Source organism: Pogona vitticeps, chromosome 4 (genome assembly GCF_051106095.1).
Source record: "Pogona vitticeps strain Pit_001003342236 chromosome 4, PviZW2.1, whole genome shotgun sequence".
Classification (NCBI taxonomy): Eukaryota; Metazoa; Chordata; class Lepidosauria; order Squamata; family Agamidae; genus Pogona; species Pogona vitticeps.
This window is the reverse complement of record NC_135786.1, coordinates 89,376,452-89,398,920: the sequence shown is the minus strand read 5'-3', so window position 1 is coordinate 89,398,920 and position 22,469 is coordinate 89,376,452.

Here is a 22,469-nt window from a genome sequence, read left to right as displayed (position 1 = left end):
AGGAAGGAGATTTATTAAAGTGGGGAAGGGAAGAAAACAACTTGCACCAAAAGTCTTTTACAGAATTGGGCCTGGACAGAACCCAGACCCAGGCAGACCCAGGCCTTGAGAGGCTGTGGGCATGTTGCCCTTTGCAGATCCAGAACCTCCTGGGCTGCTCATGGAAAAGTCCTTAGCAGGATTGGGCCCCCTCTGGGCCAGACACAATACAGTTCTTATCAGACTCTGGGGACAGAAGAAGTCCTTGTGGACCCAGGCCCCTGTGGGCAGGGAGTAGACAAGTTCCCCAATGAGGTCTAGCTCCTGCAAAGAGCCCCAGACTCTAGTCAAATATGTCAGCACAGTTTTAACGGGGCTGGGTAGTTACTTCACTCCCAAAGTTTAAAAGTCCAGCTTGTTCAGAATGTCTCTTAAGGAAAACCGCCAGGGGCTTTTCAGGCAGGAGGCACACTGCCCTTCTGAGGCCACACCCCCTAGTTCTTGGTCCCTGACAGGAGGAACAGTCATGCATGCACACTCAGGGTGGCCCAACCACAGGCGAGGCAGAAACTACAGTAGTACCTCGCAAGACGATGACCCCCGCTAAACGACGAATCCGCATAATGATGATTTTTTTCGATCGCTATAGCAATTCGCAAAACAGGCATTCCTATGGGGGATTTTCGCTGGACATCGATTAGGTCCATGCTTCATGAACCGTTTGTTCGCAAGATGATTTTGTCTGATGATTGTTGGCTTCGCAAAACGGCTGCCCTGTGTTTTCCGGACCCATGCTTAGCAGGGCAGCCATTTTTACAGCTGATCAGCGCTCGCAAAATGGCTTCCCTACGGGTGATCTTTGCTGGATGACGAGGTATTTTCCCCATTGAAAAACTGGGTTTCAATGCATTCCAATGGGGAAAGGGTTTTCGCATGGCGATGATTTTGCTAAACAGCGATTTCAATGGGATGGATTATCATCATCATGCGGGGCACCACTGTACTTGAGGAGATGGCTGGGTGCAGGGTGTGGAGGCCGAAACCAGGCTGAGTGTGGTAGCTGGAGAATTAGAGCTCAAGGCGGGAGGGCCAGGGACCGGCCACTTGCCTGCTTTGTCCCCAGTAGCACTCGGCATCTCTCTAGTTTTCCAGATGCCTTGGTGCTTGGAGTCTTGCCCCTTCTTATCTTACCCTGGCAGTTTCTTCAGGCGCTGCAGCCAGCCCCCTTTGCAGTGGCAACTCATCACAGACTTCTCCTCCCTCAAGCGCAACCCAGTCTTCCACATCTTGCCAGTATTCCTTCCCCTCCGAGTCTTCCAGTTCATCTTTTATCCCTAGCTCAGTGGTCCCCACAGCCACACCCGGGGAGGTGGTGGCAGCATTCTCCCCGGCCTCACCCCAGGATCCAGGTGTAGCATGCTGAGAAAGCACAACTGCCACTCCGGAGGAGGTGGTCTGCCCACCATGTTGGCCAGCTGCTGCTGGGGAAGGCTCAACCCCCCCCCCCCCCAACATCTGATTATTTCTCTTTTCTGCAGGTGGAGGTTCACCTTCATCACAAAACCGTTTTTCTGCATGGCAACCAAGTGCAATACGTACAACAGCTATCATGTCAAGAATGTTGTGGCAATGGTCTCCGAATATGACGCAAGAAGCTCTGGTGGTTTCATATATATATATATATGCACACATGAAATGTAAGGGAGTTTTAGATACTGTAGAATTTTAGGATTCCAAACGTGGAGGGTAGTGGTGACTCCACAGGGGCGATGAATCCACTCCAGGTTTTACAAGAACAGTCTAAGCAAGATACTGGAACCTATCCCTAAAATAGGTTTGGCATCTTGGATAGTTCCTTCAGACTAAAACCTGGACTGGATTCCCCGGCCTCCACAGAACTGAAGTCACTGGTCACACTTTTGCTATCTCAGAAAAATAGCAGTGGAAGTGGGAATTGTAGTAGCAGCAGAGTAGTTACTACAGTAGGATAATATGATACTGTTCAAAGTATTCTGCATGCACTACCCTGACATTATTTTGTCTCTGTATTACTAATGGTGGTGAGAAAATAGGTTGGCATGCTCAGGATGACTTTGGAATTCACATCCCTATGTCTGCCATGGTCGTAGTTCAGCTTTCCCATTCTCTAGATTCCAAAAGCCCAGGAAACCATTGCTGAAAAAAAAGCTTTATTTCTTTCCCTTGTCCTTCTCCCCAGGCAAGGAGAGAGGGACCAAGTGAAGCATTTTCACCCAGTATTTCTTGTGATTTCCTGATTGTAACCCGGAGAGCATTTTTCAGCCCCACATTCCTCCTTGAATGGAAAGGGAGATGAAGGGGATGAAGGTAGGGTACAAAACCTCCATTTGCATGTTCAGCAGGAAACCCTGTGATCTCAAGGGCATATGACTAATTGAAGACATCAAAGGGTAGGGCCACATCCTTGGCATCACCTGACACATGGCAGGCTTCAGGTGGGAGAATCCACCTTCCCTGACCCATTCTAGTTTCCTAGTTCACTAGAGAAAGGAAGGCTTTCTCTCTCTCCTGTGAATGGTTATTCCTTTTAAAAAGTACATTGCCTAATGTGTGAGGAATGACAGCCATCAGATGTCCGTATTGGTTTTTCATGTGCTGTACTAGAGCTTAACTCTGTGTTGATGTCCATGAGAGGTTGTACACTGAGCCATTGTGATTTGTCCTTGACAGTGTACATGCCCACAATCTGGATGCTCCAGTCTGCTGCTCACTCAGAGACACATCTATGTGCACCATTCTTGACAGCAATCTCTTTAGTCTAGTGCCTTCTTGTTATTTGCTTGTGTGTTTGTTTACAGCTGAAGGAAGGAAATAGAAAACAACGGTCATAGATATTACAGCTGCTGCTGTGACATCTGTTGTTTCCATATCAGTTACTGCCACAAGGGCCAGGGCTTGACCCTGATCATGACCGTGACTTGCTGCCCACTATTAAACTATGAAAGGTCCTATCCTCCCAGGTGCTAGTTCAAGCTTGAAATACCAAGCTCTCTGTCATACTCTCAGTGGCTGTCTTGCTTCTTAAGGAAGGAACATACACCCCTTAAGGGTGGGTGAATATGACAATATGAGTGGGGCCATGTTAGTATGAATTTGGGCATTTTAAAAAAAAAAAAAATTATTTGTTAACGGGCATTTTTGGCAGAATTTGTGATAGGCTGATATATATAAAGGCTTAGTTTTGGATTCCTCAACACTGTGGTACACGTTAAGGCAGAGGAGCCTACGAACACAGCAGGTCACATTCTTTCTTTATTAGTGACACTGAAATTCTTCCAGTATTATGTTGTCCATACATATCATGAGCAGGCTTTTTAACTGGTAGTAACTGGAGGAAGATGATTATACTGAGTAGTTAGAGCCCTAGGAAGCCTCAATGAAATATTTATTATTTATTTGTTTAAAATATTTTTATCCCGCCTTTCTCCTTGAAAGGATCCAAGGTGGCTTACATAATTAAAAAGACAATATTTAAAAGCTAACAACAGTAAGTATGCAAATACTGAAAAAGAATTACTGTATTTTTTCATGTGCAGTGGTGCCTCGCTTTACAATTGCCCCGCATTACGACAAATCTGCTTTACGATGATCTTTTGCGATCGCAATTGCGATAGCAAAACGATGGTCTAAATGGGGGAATTTCGCTTTGCGATGAACTCTTGGACATTAGGAGTCCCTGTTGCATCTGAGCACTGTTGCAATTGGTTTGTTCAGGATCAGCTGATGTCAGTTACATAAGGCTTGTGATTGGAAGAAGCTGTCTCCTGACTGTAGAAAGCTAAGCCTCCTAATTGTAGGCAGCTAAGCCTTGTGACTGAAGGAAGCCTGTTTGCAGAGGCAAGGTATGGGCCATTTTGTTCTTTCCTCAGCTTACTTCTGTGTATAAGATGACACCATCACATAGATTCGATCTTACAACTGCTGGTTTTCTGACCTTGCCACACAGAGGCTTCTGTGGTTTAACCCGCAGCACCACCATATCCCAAACAACTCCTACTTGCTCTAAAATCAAGTGAAATCATATATGTAATTTGTTTATTTTCTTACACGATGATAAGAAATTAGGGCTTGGGTCGTGTCGCGATTCCCTCTGAACTCCCTATCTCCCCAGGCCTTCACGAGGTTCTCACTCTACTTTCTTCTTCACTGCCACCAGATATTAAAACTTTAATATCAATTATTGAGACACGTGTGTTAACAAAACATAAGTCCTTTATTTAACTAGGGAAGTTGATAATCAATAAATCTTTGTGGGGTAAATCACAGGTTGCAAATCACTTTCAGTTGAATCAGTTTGGATATTATTTTCAAAGCTCTCTTAACCCTGTACTTTAATCTACCCTCTTACAGTCCTCAGTCTAACTGACTGTCTTTATATCCAGCTCCCTCCCCTCTTGGCTCCGCCTTCCATTCACTCATTGGCTCCTGCTTCAAAGTTCTGCGGTGACAGGGAGGCGAGGTCAGGGCTGTTCACTACAGGCTGCACTTTTCCTGAGTGCTTTCTCCAATTTCCAATCCCCCCTTGGCAAAGCTTCTTTCTACCCCCTCAGGTTCAGATTAACAGGTAATCTACCTGTGGCTACTGATCGTCACCACTGCTGACTTAGGATGGATTTGTCACTTAAAGCTGGTCTCACACCACTCCTATGCCATTCCCTGTGGTAACAGTCACAGAAAAACTAGTCTCCAGTGGCCTTTTGCTTTCACATCTCCCTCTCTCCCCACACCCCTCATGGACTCACTACTGGAACAGTTTGTCCCACAGGACTGGAAATCTTTCTCCGAGAAGAATAATCTAGCTACTCTGCCACAAAATCCCTCTTTTAAGCCTTCTGTATTCTTCTTCTTACAACAAACTCTAACCCTCTCAAGCAATCTTATCTTTACAGTTGTCCAGGTAAAGAGGTATTACTGCTGGATAGCTCAGTGGTTTAGGCCTCTGGATTGGGAATCCGATTCCCCACTGTGCCTTCTAGACCGGGGCTGGACTTGATGATCCATAGGGTCCCTTCCACCTCTGCAGTTCTAAGGTTGTTATTGTTACTATTATCATGATTGGTAAGCATCCCTCATATCTGAACTGCAGGCTTAGGCTAATAAACCCTTCCACATCCCAATAAACACTTGCATCCAGCTTACATTTGGGCTTAAGGAACAAAAATAATTCATTTATCCTGTTCTTTGCCAGATGACTGCACACCAGTGCTTTGAACAAATACTTCAACCTCAAATTAGCATCCATTTTGCTTCACCTACGTAAAAGAGTTGCTTCATCATGGCAAGGAGAGGCCCCATTATGTCACAATTACATGTTGCGATTCAGTGCCACCTTACACTCTTAATACACCATTTCCTCTCTTTAGGAAACCTTAAAACGAAATACCAAAATACCACATTGGTCAGCAATGTGTCAGGGTTGAGGCTGTGGCCAACACTATGCACAGAACCTCAGACAGGCAGCCCTTGCTTTGCTGGAGTCTGGAGGAAATTGCTCCTGTTGTCCTTCCCTTTAGGCAGCCCTGCCACTTTGCTATGTTACCAAGAATGGAAAAACACAGCAATGTGAAAGGCTGTAAGACTCCCACATTTCCCCCAGAAATGTCTATGGAAAAGCCCAGAGGATGCTATGTTCTGTTGAAAGCTTTCCTTCTTAAGCTTTAACACTTTGGGATCAGGCTACGGCCCACATGATCCCGCCATCCAGAGAATGTCAGTCATTACGCTGCTGAGACAACATGGGAACTCGAATGTAGTAATGCAAGCTGTTCAGACTGTAACTATAGGGTCAAATACTGAGGGATTTGCTGCAGGTGTAAAATAGACATACTCTTCTTCTTCATGGATCACAGGATGCAAAGGTCAATTTGAATCAGTCCAGCCTTTTTTTGCTTCTAACATTGAGGTTTTTTTCTCTGCCACTGGGGGAGTCTCCTTTTTCCCCCAAGCTGGAATGAATCAAACGGACTTTTCCCTATAGAATCGTTCTCCAAAACGACAGGGTGTGTGACTGTGGGTGGTATTCTGGTGATGTACTTAGCTGGGCATGATGTTCTGAACAGTGGAAACACCCACCGCTGTAATCTTTCTCCCTAGTTACCCTAAAGTATTTTTGTCTTTTTAAAAACAAACTACCGAGTTTAGCGCTATATTATTTTATCGTTACATTGATATAGTAGTTTAGTGCTAGATAATACCTGCACAGACAAAAAATAAGGTCAAAATCAATATTGACTAAAACAACTCCAATGAATTAGTAGATTACTATGTTTCTGCAGAATGTGTGTCTTTGAACAATATAGAGAACTTTGGAAAACTGACCCCTTTCCCTAATGCAACACTTTGAGCAGATCACCGGCTTTACAATGAATGATAAAAGGAGGGCTGGGGATCAACAAAGAGCAGAATCAAAAGAAGGGGAGCTGTGGGCTGTTGCATGGATAAAAACATATCAGATTGAACGGCCAGTTAGGAAGAATCAAAACTAGTACTGAAACAATCCGCAGGATCCATGTAATCCAGACCAAAACATAAAATAGGCTGCAAATCAAACCAGTGTAGCTACAACCTTAAAAAGAATTCAACTTTGTTTCATAGGAACACAAATGAAGAAATGGACATGATTGGGTCTCCATTGAACTCAATAGAACAGCTTCACATTGTGCCCCATTCAAAGGTATGTTCTGGATCAAAAATATGTTCTCCATTATATTAGCACTTCTGGTGGTATTAGTTCATGTACACACAATACCAGAAAAACAGTACTTTGCATATAGAAATTGCAATTGCCATTGCATTGTAATTATCTTTACAAAAACTAAGTATCTTTAGAACATTTATTAGAATACAGTTTGGGAGACTGAAGAAAAGCAGTAATAATATAGGCAAGATCTAGCCAAATAAGCAATTTTGAGTTTCATTAATTTCAAATGGAAGAGATTTAAGCACATGTGCAACTCTCCCATGAAATTAACAGTACTTAATATTGGCTGAATCATAAGCACCAATTTATAGCATTTCACTCAAGACGCAGTGCATTCCTTGCCATCTCCTTTGATTTTGTTTTTCATTTAGAATTTTTTGGGGGGAGGGGTTCGAAATCTCCATTATCTTTCCAGAGCATTACATTGCTAGCAAATGCCAGACATCAAATAGCTTATAATAAATGGTACTCAGTGGTATTGACAAGTAATGAGGTTGCAAAGTGTGTGAATTAGATGTCACAATGAAAGAAAGGAATGTGTTAATTCTACAAATAAGTTTATTTTAGCTCAAGGGAAAAGCAGCTGCCTTTTGAACTTATGAACCTACTCTTAGAGAAGCAAGATGTATCACGAAATGAACATGTGCTCTCAATGTTCCTGCTGTGATAGAAATGGAAGAGGGGAGGGGACAGGATAGCTAGACTATCCAAAATGCACACATCAAATTGTTATAACTTATTCTGCTGCTGCTGCTTCTGCTACTACTACGCACACAGACATACTTTTAAGAGTGACTAACAATCAAGTATTTAAGCAAAACATTCCAGCTTCGGCCTTCTTTGGCTGTCCTAGAAAAAGTATGCTGTTTCCCATATGGCAGTTATAGAACTTAGAGGGGAGGATATTCCAAAGCAGATGAACGAGGTTATGAAACTGGATTTAGCCATGAAGTGTTAAAGTAGCCAATCTAAATTCATACGTTTTCCCTCTTTTCTAATGCACTTGGATTTGGTGGTATCGCTATTCCAATCAAAGATAAGTTAGATAGGCCTAGATGTTCCTCCAGGTACCATCCCATCCATTTGCCACTCCCATATGAAATTAACTTAGCGGGCTTTATAGACTTCATTTTCATTATATCACCTCGGAGTCACATTGTGATCTCAGATGTTGTTGGACCAACTCCAAGTGTCCGTGACTACCAGCTATGCTGGCTGGGGTTCTGCAAGTTGAGGTCCAACAAAATCTGGGGAGCCAAGGAGGGGAACCACTGAAAAGCAATGCCTTGTCAAGAAGCTAATGGGAACACCAATGACAATATCACCAGAAGCAGCAACAAGACCATAGAACAATCAAGAGATCAGAAGTAACGGATTTCTTCAGACTGATAGCATGTAATTTGAGAACTCTAACAACATTTACAGTGGTTGCCAGGTTTGAGCTACTGTCATCCCAGGCCCTTTGTCATACTGATATCATGGACATTTTTGTCCAACAATATCTGGGGATCTAAGTTTAGGAGCCTCTTTTTCTTTGGCATCGCTTAAGTAATGAGTACACATTAGCCATGTGCTGATAGCGAAACTCTGAACTCGTGGTGAGAGGGATTGGAGATCTGAGTAGTTTACTGGACCCAATCCATGTGACCTATTCCTGGTCCTACTTGCAATGGAATTCATGTCTACATAAAGACTCATATGTATAGAAACACAAGTTTGCATAGATGTTATTTATACAAAATGTACATCTTCCTATGGAGAGGTGTAAATATATAAATACAGGCTATGTGCATTCCTTCTCTCTGCAAACTTGATGTAGTCTCAAAGCTATGAATATACATGTGTGAACCAGTCCTGAATGACTTCAGGTGAGAACTAATTTGCATGTCACATAATATTCTCCATGATAGCCTACTCTATAATGTATGTAAAGTGAAAACCATGTTGAAGAAGTGCATTACACAATACATTTCCACCCCAGCATTGCCAGCCTCAAGGGAACAGTACTGATGGAATTGCCCAGGCTGCATGCATTCTTCACATAGTCTCCCCTTACGTATCTCTCTCTCTCTCTCTAGTCTAAGCAAAATGGGATAAGTCGTATGCAATGTGTCCAAGAAGTAAATGGTGCTCCTGATTATTTATTTATTTGTTTGTTGACAAACATTTAAGACAGTTTAATACACTATTAGCAGATGTTGAGAGATGTGTGAGAACTTGATTTGGTTCAGTTTTTTAAATGAACTTTTCAACATTTCCAACTTCTTTAAAAAATAGGACTGAAAACACTTGAGGTTTCCAAGATCATATTGGGGAGAAAGGAGAAGTTACATATTTCCCCACCCAGATAAAGGGCTTTTGAGTCTTTAACTCTTAAAAGCTTGGTTTTGAATTTATGTGCATTCATCCATGAGATACTGAATTAGGATTGCCGCCTCTCCTCAAGTTCAGAGGTTCCTCTAACAGCTATGTGGCAACAAAATAGAAACATCCTCCTCAAAGAAGCGGGGGAATAGCAGGATTAATTAAATTTTACTAGTACAGGTGATTTGAGAGGTTTGTTCATTTTGTTTTTTGGAAAAGTTTTCAACATTTGCAATTTTTTCCTAAATTAGAAGGATGTTGAGATTTTAAAGAAAGGAGATGGGGGGAAGGGATTTTTGCCCATCATTAAGGAATAGAAGGATATGGAAGACATATCTGAGTTTCAGTCTGTTGCATATTCCTTAAAAGCATGGAAGAAAACCTTATATTTCCTCTTCTGCCACTTCCCCACAATATTTAGAACTAATCCCAGTTGCTCACTGCATCTAAGAATGCTGACCTTCGCTAAGCAATTTTACCCATTCTTTCCCAGAACCTCCCTTGGGTTTGGAATACTACTGGGAATTATGTAAGGTCAGTTTTTGACTGGTTGAAAGAAAACACCATGTGGCTTAAGCCATGTAATATAGAACACTGCTGTGTGAACCTTTTTTCAATAAAAGTTTTTGTCACTACAGAGTTTTATGTATTAGCAGTAAAAGCAAAAAAGGAAATTAGAAACACAACCAAAGCTGCCCATCATAGTTCACAACAGCCTACATCAGCCTACATTTCTGCCAGTATATTAAAACTAACAGATTTGTCAAGGTGATGATCAACATTACACTGTAGTGTCCCCTTTTTAAAAAAATCTTTCATTTAGATGTCTGTGAAAAATATGTATGTGTAACATATGCATTCATATGGTCCTTATGTCTGAAATGCAAAACTGCTAAAATATAAGTTCGCTTTTCTTCCAGTCAACAATTTACTAGATGAAAATGCCTGTTTTAAAAAAAGAAAGAAAGGAAAAGAAAAACACACTTAAGCCATCACGTCATGAAAAGATGAGCCCAAAGTATCAACAGCTTCAGTTCCTGAAATCACCTGCACCGACTGTGGTTCCTTTGTGTTCTGATGGACTGTCTGTTAGCCTACAGAGCACAATGTGGTTCTTGTGTATACACTTACCTTTTGTTTCCACAACTCTCTGGCCCCAGCACATGCAAAAGTTTGAATTTCCTGTTGGCTCAGAGGTGAGATTTATAACTTTTATTAAGGTTGCTTTTCATTGTGAATTTACTGGGCAGAGAGCCTACAGGGTTTCTTTTATTTTTATTTTTTTCATCAGTGTGCATGAGGGTATTTTTTTTCTCTCCCCCTAAAGGACTTAATTGCTTGAATTTACCAGAGGGGTTTAAGGCTGCAGTCTGTTTCAATACCATTAGCTCCTAAAATTGCCAGGTGCTATGTTTCCCCAGGGGAACTAGTCATCTCCAAGTCAGATAGATGTTGACCTGTCGATGTTGTTTTCCATTCTAAACTAAGCAAGTAGACACATCATCAGACACATATGTTGGTTGATGCTTGGAAGGACTCTGCTCTCCCCCCCCCCCCGGGAAATATCTCCTAGTCACATGCTACACAAAGTAAAAATCCGGCTGAATTTCCCTGAAAGCAAAATGTCAAGGTGAATTTGAAGTGTTTGCCTGGATAACGGGTTGGGTAATGTTATTAAATAGAATTTCATTAAGCACTGAGAAATTTGCTAACTTTTATTAGATATGCAATCCAGGCTACTCATGCTTCAAACTGAACAAAATCATGATTTCAGTTAGACTAAAATACAGCTTGCTTGCTTGCTTGCTTGCTTGCTTGCTTGCTTGCTTGCTTGCTTGCTTGCTTGCTTGCTTGCTTGCTTGCTTGCTTGTTTATTTATTTATTTGTTTATTTATTTATTTATTGCCTATCTGGCCTGCAGCCACTATGAGGGGTTTACAATGAAATAAAGCATCATCAGATATAGTAAGACAACATTAAATTAAATTGGCATCAAACTTCAAAATAGTATAAAAGCAAACAGATATATTCTAACATTATAACATGAAATACAGTAATACATCTAACTTACTTTAGTTTGAATCCAACCCAGTAAAACTGGTGGAAATCTATCAGGACTTTGAAAAGGAGGTCCTTTATTTGCCCCAGTGGGCAAAAGGTGTAACCAGAGATGATCAGAGGCTATTCACAATTGCAATTAATTTGAAGATTTATTTAAATCATGGCAGATAAACAGGGAATAAGATCCACAAAATGAAGGCACAATATAAAAGAAAACCAACGAATTTCTAACACAATATGACACAATGTGGAAATAAAAATTAGAAAGCAGAACAATCTGTATTAAAATATCAGATGAAACTACAGCTATGCAAAATTATCCAGTTAGCCCTTTATAAAACACTGTATTTACCCGTAACCTTTCTCCAGCCCTCTAGTTGAAGCTCACTATGTTCCAGTTGTTTGGCCTAAAGATTGGGAAAAACATTCAGGAGAATGTGCAGGAGAATTTATCAAGAAAATAAAAAAAATTAAAATAAAGTAGTAAAATCACTCTCTGTGCATATGTATTTGTGTTTGTTAGGGAGGTACAAACTCTCCCAGGAAGGCATATTCTAACCCCATTGTAAAAATCAAGCTTCTTTCAGAATCAAGACAAACGAGGACCCAAGAGTGGTCAGAATCTGCTAAAGTAAAAATTACATGAGAAAAAGTGAACTGAGAAGCATCTGCATGTGAGCATGAATGTGAGTGCAAATGAACATGAGTCTGAGTCTGAGTTTCCTTATCTCAAGCAACAGTTGCTTTCCTCCCCTCTGATGGCCTTCATTTTCCTGCATTCTGATTGGCTTGCTTACCTTCACTCCTAAAATTCTGTTCTGTGCCGGTAGATAGCAAGCAGGGAGCTATAGTGCATTGCACCACTGTTCTTTATTCCCAGAAAGTAAAGCATCCTTTCGCCCTTCCTGTTTGGCTCCCAGATGGGGCATTTCCAAAGACAAGTTCTTGGCAGGCTGGGGACAAAAAATCGAGTCTTGGGAGTCCAGAATCAGGATAAAGATAATATAGAGATCTAGCAAACAGAATCCTACTGGAGGTAAAGGTAAATGGAAACGGCTTTGGAGAGGTAGTAGTAGTAGTAGTAGTAGTAGTAGTAGTAGTAGTAGTAGTAGTAGTAATAGTAATAATAATAATAATAATAATAATAATAATAATAATAATAATAATAATAATAATAATAATAATAATAATAATAATAATAATAATAATAATAATAATAATAATAATAATAATAATAATAATAATAATAATAATAATAATGTGCCATCAAGTCCATTCTGACTTATGGAAGGTCTTTTCAAGGTTTTCCAGGTAGACAATACTCAGAAGTGGCTTACTGTTCCTTTCTTCTGGGGGCACCCTGGGACTGTACAGCTTGCCCAATGTCACACGGACCAGCTGTACTCCCAGGAGGAACAATGGGGAATCGAACTCCCTGCAGCCAGATACCTAAACCATATCTCTCTCTCAGAAAAAGTCCAAGAAGCCTAGTCAAATAGACTGAAAGCCACACAGCAAGAAGTCGGCCGTAGGAGTCAGGATACAAAGTAGGAAAAATCTGTAACAAAAAGAGACCTTGGCTAAAATCCAGTAGTAAGCTGCAACTAGAGTATTCCCATTGGATCATAAGGAATCTGGTAAGTCAACTCCTCCGTAGGTTTTATTGATTCAATGTGCCTACTTTAACAGCAAGTGTCTGTCCAGCTTGGGAACAAGCTCAGTAATAAGATTTCACTCACTGCTCTCCTTGGGAGGAAGAGCTTTTTCCTTGAGATCTTCTAGGCTCAAAGGAGCCTCATCTCATCAGGAGTCTTTCCCTTCAGTGGAGCATTTTGCTAGGAACTTCTAACCAGGCCCATGCCATCCTGTGGCATTCCTGTGGGTTAGGTGGTGGCCTTTGCTGAAAATTTTGAGAGTTTGTACACCGCAGATTAAGCGTGAGTATTAAAAAAAAAAAACCCACACAGACCAGAAACAATATTCTCCCTTGGTATGTATCAGGAGGAAATGAAAGAACAATAATTCAGTCATAGTGAACTTTCAGAACCCTCGCTTAAAAACATGTTGAAGAATAGACTAATAGTACTTGAACATTTGGCTTGGTATAGATTTGGTTTGTGCTTGAGAAACTGATAACAGTCGTATAAGTCAGTCCTTTTTTAAAAATCCTTTTTCTTTATTTTATCTATAACATAAACATAAACATAAAATACAAATTAACTGTGTTTCCCACCACCATAGATGGGACCTCTTGCAATAATCCTCTTCTTCCTCCATCCATATTCTTCTTCTTCTTCTTCTTTTATTGTCCTCTTCTCTAGAACTGCCTATGTCAGTCCTAACATCTTCTTTAGTAATAACAGCGGACACCTAGCAGTAAACAGAGCTAACACGTACATGTCAATGGATGTATTCAGAGATTCCTTATCCTAACTGTCATTATTCTTCTATCTAACAGTTAACCCTCTATGTACCTATTGGCCGACACTAGACACAATTTGACTGGTTACACATGTTCTCTTACAGAAATAATACAGTCCATTCATTCTTATACTTAAATATATGCATTACATTCTGGGTTTGCATTATATTTACATATTCCAACAGCCCTAAGCACTGAGCCATCTTTTTCTGGAAGTCTTGCCTCTGCAGCTCCTGGGGGTTCAGTGACTGCAGGATCTGGCAGATCTCTATGAGGCATGGGGGATTCTTTTCTTTCTCACTAGGGCAGTGGTCCCCAACTTTGGGCCTCCAGATGTTCTTGGACTTCAACTCCCAGAAATCCTGGCCAGCACAGGTGGTGGTGAGGGCTTCTGGGAGTTGTATTGCAAGAACATCTGGAGGCCCAAGGTTGGGGACCGCTGCACTAGGGGACTCATCGAATGGGGCCACAATATTCCCCATGTTTGACTGAGGTTCTTGAACTTTTATTTCTTGGTCTTTTAAATTAAAACAGTTACATACAGCTGAAAACCAATAATTCCCCCCCCCCTTATGCATACGTCTCATTGGAAGTCTCAGACTACCCATGTGACCAAGGGCTTCTTTTTCCTTCAGTTGCACAGTGAATGCAAGTTCAGTTATTAAAATATATTGGATCTGCTTCACCCCTCCCCAATTTTTTTTCAGTATACCTTCTGTGTGTGTTATGTATAAATACTGTGGCTGCATTTGGAACAGGTCAAATGACTGTAATAAATTATATTTGATCTGTTTAACTTAGGGCAGTGTCCACAATCTTTAAATTTTCCCATGATTTCTAGTGAAAAGAGTACTAATTAGACTAAAATTAAAAAATGTTATTCAACCTTTTTCATTTCAAGAATGGCACTCCTGACAATTCATAGCCTTATAGTCAAGCAAGCTAAAATCATACTATAATTAACAACAAATATTAAGCAGACTTACTTAGTTACTGATGCAGTCGCCACTGCAACTGAATAAATTGGAATATTTTTTGTGTATTCTTTTTAAAAAATCCTCCACTTTTAAGTACATTTGTTACTGTGATAAATGGGGGTCTCTTCTCTAAACAAAAGATATGTAAATGCTGTATCATGATTTAAATTATGATAAAACCTCAACCACAAAAAATGCATTAACATGGGAAAAAAGTAAAAGTACATTGCTTTACAAATCTTTAATGGTAATGTGATGTTGATGTAGTTAAAAATGTCAGAAGGGAGACAATGACCTTAGAAGTTTAACCCAGCAGACACATTAATATTGATTGATTTTAAGACATTGAATAGCAAGCCTATATCTATATATATCTTGAATATTGAATTGATGGAAACTTTGAAAGGAAGCAGAGAGTATTTTAGCCTTATAATGGTTCAGACCTAATAACAGGCACATGTTTTAAACATAGCTATTTGTATGACATGAAATTGGATAAAGGGCTTACTGTAAATTTATCAGACTGTAAATGTTTTTCTCATAAAAACCAGTGATATTTGACAAAGCTGGGAAATCATTTCTGGCTGTGCCACAAGTACACCACTTTCCTATAAAATGTCACTGGTACAGATTTGCTTGGTTCAAGAAAACACCACAATTAATTCAAGTGGACAGTTGACCTTGTATGTGCCAAAAAAACTAAACAAAACGAAATGAAATGAAAAGTACTTTCAAAATGCCAATGGTGAAAAGTACGTAAAATAACTCTGCTCAGAAGAAGAGTCCTTTGGCAGCCAGAAATTACTTTAAATAATAGCCTGCTTGAAGGAGGCCCACCTTATGACAGACTAGCACCTGGCTGGTGTGGGGCAGGGTCAATTCATCTTGCTGCTCAGCAATTAGAAGTCAAAGCAGCAGTCAGTAAGGTGTTTCTAAACATCCTTCTTGCCTCTTCCCTGTCAAATCTTGGGCGTTGTACCAGAAACAACAAGCTCATTCCAAGATGGAAAAACAGGACCCATCCAAATGACAGAACATCAAAGGGACAAAAGGGTAATGGAGACACAGCAAGAAGACTGTAGTAGGGGTCAGAATATACAGCAGGCAAGACCTGGAGCAATAAGAGACACTAACTGAGATCCAGTAGTAAGTGAAGTAGGTCCATTGAATTAGTGGGGATCTGGTGAGTCAGCTCATCTGTAAGTTCCACTGATTCAATGGACCTATTCTGATTGTGACTTGTATTACTGGATTTCTGCCATTATGTTTACGATGTAACTAGGAGATATGTGTTTCTCCATTTTACTTTAGATCTGGATCAGGACCTTAACATGGAAGGTGAGAGGGCTTTAGCCCCTTCTCTCACTATGGTTTTGGTCAGAATAAGGCCTCCTGTATCTCTTCTAGAATAAAACAACAACAACAAATATCTATCTTCAAATAATAATAAGTCATGTGGTCTTTGTACAACATATTTTAAAAGTGTGAGTGATACAGTACCATTATTGCATGACTGCAATTGTGGGCAGGCTAACTTTGAGTCCTGGAGGACTTTCTATCAGGCTGGGCATTACAGAGCTATAGGTTGGGAAGAAAGAGAAAAGTCTTCAAATGATCTTGGCCAGATATTGAGGCCAGGCTATCTTGGATTTATCTCCTACCATTTAGGAACTTAATTCCTAAATGGAATCTGCCGCCCTTTAGAATCAGCTTGAGGTAACATGTTTCACCTCAGAAGATAAAGATTTCATTGTCATCCAAGGGTTGCTACTCACTCAGTATCAGTTTCTGCATTGCTTAAAGAACTGACTGCTCCAGTTGTTGTTTCTAGGCCAGGATAATTTCCTAGAGACCTTCTGCCATGAAGATTGCCAAGTCAGCAACATCAGATTCCCTGAAATTTCAGAGTCCAAACTTGAAAACCAGGAGACAAGTTCTGTGGTGTCAGGGGGAGAGATCGGAAAGGGCTGGAAGGAAAGCCAATCCCATGTTACAAAAACATATATTTGGGTTCCCTCAAAATATATGCTTGAGCTAATGAACTCTGGTATCCGTTGACCATGTGTGCAGATGGGTGTCCATACTCAGAGCTGCCTCAAAATCAAAAACAAACTTTTGCCTTCTCCAGCACCCCTCACCCTTAAATCTGTCTCCTTGTCTGGAGTTCTGGAGAAACACCACAGTTCACTAAGACTTCAGCAACCCTAGCTGTGAACAAGAAATCTGATGACAAGAATTACTGTTAGACCAGGTTAAGACTTGTGAGTCTTCTAAGTAACATACTTACTGGTTCTTCTAAGTAGCATACATTTTACTGTATTTAAGTATCATATATTTTTAATTTAAGGGACATCATCTAAGAGATTTTGGTTAGTACACAAAGTACTAACCAAAGTACACTCATGATTATTACTAGCATTTATTGGGTGTGTGCTATCAAATCAATTCTGACTTATGGCAACCCTAGTAGGGTTTCCAAAGTTTGTGAGATATTTAAGAAATGGTTTTACCAATGCCACAATACATCTCTATGGCTGAGAGGATGGCTACGTTACTTGAAAAACCACCCTATTTAAATTGGGTTTAGCCTGTTCTGAATTTATGTAAAAATGGGTGAATACGCGATGCACGTGTAAGTATGGATTAATTTGAAAGGGAACTATAACTTTTGAAGTGGCAGTAAGTGAGAGTATGAGAAGGCAGTAAGCAAGGATGAACAGACACTGAAGTACTTGAATTTTGCCTAGTGTCGCTTCCGTCCGATTCAGTAAGATGTAGCTATAAAAACAAAAATAAAAAAAAACTTTGTGAAAGGGCCTTAAAGACACGGCACTGATAGGTCTCTTCACTTAACGTAACACTTGGTTATAGCTGTAAAGCCAAAGTACAGAAAACAAAGCCTGTCATAACAGAACATATGGCGCTTGACTGACATGCAAGTATGGTAACTTTTTCACACTTTAAATTCAAACACAAGTGCAAGGTGCAATTGTTATGCTAGATTCAAATGCTAATTGTACAATTAAGTCATGTCACTTTGAAAGCCTGACATCCATCTCAAAACAATTATTTGAATTTCTAAGGGGCAAATGCAACCCCAAACATTTAGTTTTCAGTATCAGACTTTAAGTGAAGAACAAGTGAAGAACAGATTTAAATAGATTTGGTGGACAGAGTGCCAGGACAAGTATGGCTGGAGGCTCGTAACATTGCACAGAAGGCAGCAACAAAAACCATCCCAAAGAAAAGGAAATGTAAGAAAGCAAAGTGGGTGTCCAAGGAGGTGTTACAAATAGCAGAGAAGAGAAGGGAAACAAATGCAAGGGAGACAGGGAAAGTTACAGAAAATTGAACGCTGACTTCCAAAGAATAGCAAGGAAAGACAAGAGGGCCTTCTTAAATGAACAGTGCAAAGATATAGAGGAAAATAATTGAAAATTGGAGCTACTAAAGGAATATTTTGTGCAAAGATGGACATGATAAAGGACAAAAATGGTAGGGAACTTACAGAAGCAGAAGACATCAAGAAGAGGTGGCAAAAATGCACAGAGGAATTATATCAGAAAGATCTGGATGTCTCAGACAGCCCAGATAGTGTGGTTGCTGACCTTGAGGCAGACATCCTGGAGAGCGAAGACAAGTGGGCCTTAGAAAGCATGGCTAACAACAAGGCCAATGGAGGTGATGGCGTTCCAGTTGAACTATTTAAAATCTTAAAAGATGATGCTGTTAAGGTGCTACATTCAATATGCCAGCAAGTTTGGAAAACTCAACAGTGGCCAGACGATTGGAAAAGATCAGTCTACATTCCAATCCCAAAGAAGGGCAGTGCCAAAGAATGCTCCAACTATCGCACAATTGCACTCATTTCACACGCTAGCAAGGTTATGCTCAAAATCCTCCAAGGTAGGCTTCAGCAGTATGTGGGCTGAGAACTCCTGGAAGTACAAGCTGGGTTTCGAAGGGGCAGAGGAAATAGAGACCAAATTGCTAACATGTGCTGGATTATGGAAAAAGCCAGAGATTTCCAGAAAAACATCTACTTCTGTTTCACTGACTACGCAAAAGCATTTGACTGTGTGGACCACGGCAAACTATGGCAAGTTCTTAAAGAAATGGGGGTGCCTGACCTGACCACCTTATCCACCTCCTGAGAAATCTATAGGTGGGACAGGAAGCAACAGTTAGAACTGGATATGGAACAACTGATTGGTTCAAAATTGGGAAAGGAATACAACAAGGCTGTATATTGTCCCTCGGCTTATTTAACTTATATGCAGAATACATCATGCGAAAGGCTGGACTGGATGAATCCCAAATTGGGATTAAGATTGCCAGAAGAAATATCAACAACCTCAGATATGCAGATGATACCACTCTGATGGCAGAAAGTGAGGAGGAATTAAAGAACCTTGTAATGAGGGTGAAATAGGAGAGCGCAAAAAATGGTTTGAAGCTCAACATAAAAAAAAACTAAAATAATGGCCACTGGTCCCATCAGCTCCTGGCAAATAGAAGGGGAAGATATGGAGGCAGTGACAGATTTTACTTTCTTGGGCTCCATGATCACTGCAGATGGTGACAGCAGCCACGAAATTAAAAGACGCCTGCTTCTTGGGAGGAAAGCGATGACAAAACTAGACAGCATCTTAAAAAGCAGAGACATCACCTTGCTGGCAAAGGTCCGCATAGTCAAAGCTAGGATTTTTCCAGTAGCGATATATGGAAGTGAGAGCTGGACCATAAAGAAGGCTGACCGCTGAAGACTTGATGCTTTTGAATTGTGGTGCTGGAGGAGACTCCTGAGAGTCCCCTGGACTGCAAGGAGAACAAATCTATCCATTCTGAAGGAAATCAACCCTGAGTGCTCACTGGAAGGACAGATCCTGAACCTGAACCTTCAATACTTTGGCCATCTCATGAGAAGAGAAGACTCCCTGGAAAAGACCCTGATGTTGGGAAAGTGTGAAGGCAAGAGGAAAAGGGGATGACAGAGGATGAGATGGATGAACAGTGTCATCGAAGCGACCAACATGAATTTGACCCAACTCCGGGAGGCAGTGGAAGACAGTGGAAGCCTGGCATGCTGTGGTCCATGGGGTCACGAAGAGTCGGACATGACTTAATGACTAAACAACAAAATCAGCCCTTAAAGTAAACTTCCCCACCACTTAGTTTAAGTGGAAAAAAACCTAGGCTTTACCACGTTCTAAGGTATAATCTGAGAACCAAACAAGATACGGTATTAGGTGGAATTTGTGAATGCATCTCACATGTCTGGGACCTTTTTGTTAAATAATACCTTCAGGACCAGGCCAAAAGATTTTGCTTCCTGGAGCAAAAGACCAGACTCTTTGTATGTAAGCCATCCAGGCTGGACTTAATTTTAACACTGGTGATCAAAACATGCTTTCCACAATTCTTGAGGTCAGTAGACCAATTTAGGTAGCACAGGACAGTCTGTATGGCACAAACTGTCTACTTCCAAGAAATGACTGAGGGGCTCTGGAGGAACACTAGGAGATTTCCTCCACTGCGCCCCCACCAGTATATCCCATTAGGGAGGGTTTCTTCACTGTTCCCACTGGGCTGGTCCTCATAACCATTGCTGTAAATGTGTATGTGTAGAGGTGGACTATGGAAATCAGCTTTGGACCGTGATTCAGAGGACTCTGTTTAAACCTTTTCACCTTGCATTATGGTGACAAATAGAAATCTCACCCCCACCACATGCTCAGTCAATGCTGTTTTCCCTTCCTGTAGCAAATATTGGGAAGGGAACCATTTCTGTTCCTTTTGAGAAACTTTTTCCTTCTGTCAGCATTTTCTTGTGCTTTACGTAGCCTATCAGTGGAAGACTTGAGTGCCCAAAGTACTGAGCCTGGAATGTTTTGCTCACTCTTTACTATTTAGAATTAACATTGGAGGGCAGTCATATTGTTCTGTGATTGGAAGAATGCAAACAGCTTACACCTGACTACACAAAGGAGGGTATCACTCCTTAGGAGATTATTTCTGAAAAGCTCCAGTCTCCAACAGACAGGTAAGATTTTAGGAATGCTACCAATGTGAAGGTAGACAGCATTGATTTATTTCCTTTTTACTCTAAATCTCATTTCAGAAGATGATTAACAGAGGGAGATATGTAAATGGTAAAGTCTCGATCAAGGGAGAACCTGTCAGGATATCATCTAGATAAATTAGAAAATGAATGCCCAGGTTTCTGCAAAAGAAGACTAATGACATTAAGTGTAGATGAAATAGAAAGGCAACAGAGCAGAGGCTGAAAAATCATAAAACTGGTAGATTGGTCCGCTAGTAAATCCTGAGGAACAGTTTTGTTCAAGAAACTTTACCAAGAATGTTCCAGATTTACATTTCTTTCATTTTTAGCTTTAAAAAAAACCCCACAACCCTTGCAATGGGTCTTTGGTTTAACTCTTTTTAAATCTTTGGGACCAATGAATAATGGAATTGCTTGCTACACTGTTGAACTGACTGGTGAGGGAGCTAAAAGGTTCCAGAACTTTCTTCTGTTGGCGGTTTTCAGACAGACTCACCCGATAAGAAAATACAGAGAGGTGTTAAACTGAAAAAAGGAACTTCTTTTCTAGGGGAGGAGTCTCCGGCCCTTTTATCTAAAGTTACTAAAATAGGTGGGACAAAATGGTCTCCTGGATTAAACTAAAAGGCACTAAAATAAAAATAAATTCAATGAATGGCCTTGTGACTGGTTTTTTTTAATCCCAAAGGCTTCCCAGTGAATAATCTTAGGTGGTGATTCTCAACCCAACCTCATCCCAGTCACTTGAAAATTGATGGGATCTGAGCAGCCCATGTAATAAGTTTAAATTTTTTCTTCTACCCCCACAAAACACAGTACATAATTCATATTTTTAAAATAATGTTTTCACTTAATCAGTGGCATTATTGTAAAAAAAACGAAGCCAATCAGCCTCTTAACATTTATAGGAGAAATAAGTAACATATTTGCCGGCGTACAAGGTGACCGGCCATATAAGACGACCCCCCCCAACATTTCCACTCAAAATACCCTGCTGGATAGGCTGGCTCTGATGAAAACAGCCTGAGGGGGTGGAGGAATCAAGTACAAGCTTGATACAAAATACAGATATTCTCAACCATTCTTCATTTATGGCACCTCCAATCTTTTCTGGAGGAGTGGACTCAAATGGTGGTGCTGGGGGAATATCCATTCAGTGCTATACCTGTTGGCCTTTGGGTTCCCTCATGTCTCTGTATTATCAAGCCATTTAATGTATCTAAAGTGCTGGGAGAGGCTTCTGATGCATTGGTATCCAGTTGCATTATTACGCTGATGCAACCCAATTCTTTTTTTGCTTTCTAACTAAATCATGGGAGGGCAACTTTCAAAAGCCCAGGAACTTCAAAAGATGATTGGACATTTTAGACCATTTTTAAATACAGTATTGTGAGTTGGCAATACAGGGAGGCCTCAGGTCCACTTTGGTCTCCCTCATCTAAATACAGTGGTGCCCCGCATAGCGATGTTAATCTGTTTGAGGATTAACGTTGCTATCTGGATTCGTCGCTATGAGGGGGGGGAATCCATAGGAACGCATTAAACTCCATTTAATGCGTTCCTATTGGGGAAAAACTCACCGCTATGCGGGGAATCCTCCATCCGGCCACCATTTTTGCCACCCGGTAAGCGAGGGCAGGGTGCGAAAACGCTGCGGGTGCCCATTTTGTTGACCTGGCAGCCATTTTGGAACCGCTGATCAGCTGTTTGTAAAACATCACAATGCGAAGATCAGTAAGCGAAATGCTTACTGATCATAGCAATGCGATGTTTTCCCTATTTAAAACATCGCAATGCAATTGCATTAGCAATCGCAAAAATGCGTCGCTATGCGGATTCGTCGTTAAACAGTGCGCTCGTTAA